Here is a 3,306-nt window from a genome sequence, read left to right on the forward strand (position 1 = left end):
TACACTTTTGAGGCCTATAACCTCTACCCCAACAGCCATAGAGACGAGTATTTCAAACTAACAACCACCAATACCATAGTGAATTTTGTAAAATATTACTGTAACGTAGGCAACGTTAGTCAAACAAAATAATTGTAAGTTACTCTATTGTTAATATTATGTTCTTTAAAGAAATATTAAACTTTCAAATTTTATACTGCCTGTATGAAAAATGCTCATTCGTAGGATAGCTCAATAATAACCTACACGTAAGCTACTTAACAATAATAGTGTTCACATAACGCATAGATCTTACCACATACTTTCTCAGTAACTAGTCTGGTTTAGAACACATAACGCATAAGAAATGACGTATTGTAATCAAAAATTCTTAGGTTGGCTAAAAAGTTTCATTTTTAAGCCTTCCTCATAGCAAAATCACAATTTCTTTGCCTCAGTTTGTCACTTTTAACACACATGGCCTAATATTTACTGCATATAACCTGTCTTCACAAGACTTCAAAGCTTCATTACTTTTAGGCTACGCTGCCGAAAAGGTAAGACTGATAGATTTAGCATCTTCTGTTGACTGAAAACAAACTGAAATAATTCGCATGTTTGTTAAAGCTGCTTGAAAGCGCTTGGTTTGCATACTAAAGAGATAACGCAAATGGTTTTGTTAACATTTCCTACTGTTCTTGCTCGAAAACAATATTGGCGTTGCAATGAGTAGAGACATCTCTTTGACTGTTAGCAGCGTAGCAAACTTGAAAAGATGCAAAAAAAATGATCGCACAAAATACGTTTTTTGTTCACAGCACGTCAATTTGATTAACCTATTTTTGACAGCACCTAAGGCTGAACAGTTTCAACAAAATTTGCTTATCCAAAATGCGCTTTGTGGATTGATCAACGCTGCCTTGGGGCATAGTGCGGTTGAGCACTTTGGAAAGTACAAGTGAGCGTGATGCTGGAGCAACGCATGTTTGCTCTGCAGGTTCTAATGCACACGATTTGATTCTCGGCTTCATCAAGCAAATACTGGCAGTCGCCTACTTTTTGTTGACTAAACAATAAAGCTACAGAGGGTTGTAGCTTATGCATGCTAGCCTAGGCCTATAATCTACACTTTAATTAAGATGTCATCAGGGCCGGCGTAAGGCCAGTTTGCACCCTAGACAAGTTTCACTTTCTGCGCCTATTTGCTCAAAGTTTTACCATATTTTTTTTTTATTTGTGTAACTCTAATCGTTGTTCAATGGCGATGCATGTCTCTGTTTGATGGTTTTCCTGTTTTGCACAAATTCAAATTTTCTGTGGCGGCTTTTCCTTGTAAACGAAGAACTATTAGTTATCAAGTGAAAGGGAAAATTCCTCTCTTGCAAGCATGGAATTCTTCCCCTGCCTTATCGGTTCTGCGTTTCTTAAGGAAGGAGATTATTCGTATGATTTCAAAGCACCAGTGCAACTGTCCATTTTTTAGCTTCTGAAGCATACAATTTTCGAAACCCAAAAACAGCTTTATTAAAAAAATAATTAAAATGTCACAAACTGGTTAATTAAAAACAAGTTCTACATCCCCACGAAGGCTGCTCCCTAGTCTGCTTGATGGATGCGCCGGCCCTGGGTGCCGTGTTCACAAAATCAGCCATGTTCTTTAATTCTTTAGTGGCTCAAGCTGCTGTAGAGTCATGAATATAAAACTAAAGCACAGCACTGCAATTTAAGCATTTAACTGTAACCTGCCGCACATTAAAAAAAAGTTGCGGGTGGCCTATTAGGCTGATATAAAAAATAACAGACATCGTCATATGCGGGCAATAGTAAATTGACCGCTGTTCGAAACTAAAAATAGGTTTCAAAATGCTTTTGAATTTAGTTTTATTTCAAAAACGTTCTTACATAAACTTGCATACTTTCGAAACCAAGACAACGTTTTCTGTTATCCGTTCCCACAGAAACGAAGCACACAATAATCTCAAAATGCGGAAAACGCCCTAAATTTCAGGTTCCTGGTCTTGGGTTACTAGTTTGTGTACTTTGTTATGCGCATTTAATTTTTCCACATGTTCTTTTACATACCTTGTTCCTCGTTCTGAATGCCAATATTTCTGAAAGTTTCGCTTAGCTTCATTTTAACTGAGTAGTAGGCTGTTGTTTCAAATGACGCTAATGAATTCTGAAAGCAGCTTATAAAGCGAACTTTTTTCTTTGATTTTAAAATTGTTGCATTTAAACGTTTTACATGTGAAAATTTTTGTCGAAAAATATTGAACTTTTAAGCTGAGAAATCACAAACTAACTGTGGCAAACTCTAAAGCCTTCCTCTACATGGCTATCTTATGACTCAATTTCCTCAAGCCTGTCTAAAGCCACCCCAGGATTTCATAATTAGCAGCTGCCCTTTCCTATTTTTATGGACACAGCTGGCATTAAAAAGTACATTTTGAGAGATGTTAGTGTGTGATCTAATGTTTTGTCCTGAAAGCATGCAGAAATGTTAAGACATTTAATCAAACCACGTTTTAAATATTTTTTAATTTATACCCTACGCATACTTTGCAACTAAAAATAACCTTTCTGTTTAAAATGTGGATGACATATCTTGTAAACTACTACAGAGAAAAATACGATAATGTAAAAAAACAAACATAGCGGGCTGTACTTTCCGGGAAGATGTGTGAGTGGTAACACGTTTGTCGGAAGTAATATAGGACAGATCTTTATCCCTAAGCCACACATCTACGCTATATCTTACGTAACAGTTGAGTGTATCTGTGAAGCTAGAATGTATATAAATAAAACCTTAACTGACATTTAATTTATCCTGGGTGAAAAAGTAACTAATAACTTATTACCAATTTTGTATGACTTGCGGTCTTAAGCAGTCACATACGTGTTGCGTGTCTATTCTATAATAAAAAGATTCTGAAAATGCCATCAAGGGTGAAACGGCTGTTGTGGCTATTTCGACATTAGGCCTAGTGAATTGTTTTGTTCAAAATTTAGTATCCTTGGTTGTCAAAGTTTCGTTAAACGAGGAAAGTTGGGCAGAAATTTAGCTTCCAATCAAAACGTTAGCTCAAGTCTGCTGTATTTTCCCTTTATATTTCGTCTGCGTTGACTAAAGCAGTAAAAAATTATGGGTCTATTCAAAAAATAGGTTGGAGTGGTGCAGGCTACTTTAATTCTCACCTGTATAATCCACCTTTAAATTAATTTGAATGTTCTGAGACTGTGCCAAATCTTTCTTAGCTCGCCTAATGAGGTCTTTTGCAAGCCCATTATTCTTTAATACAAAAAATTTCAGACATCGACAAGCAAGTA

This window comes from Aplidium turbinatum, chromosome 17, assembly GCF_918807975.1.
Source record: "Aplidium turbinatum chromosome 17, kaAplTurb1.1, whole genome shotgun sequence".
Lineage (NCBI taxonomy): Eukaryota > Metazoa > Chordata > Ascidiacea > Aplousobranchia > Polyclinidae > Aplidium > Aplidium turbinatum.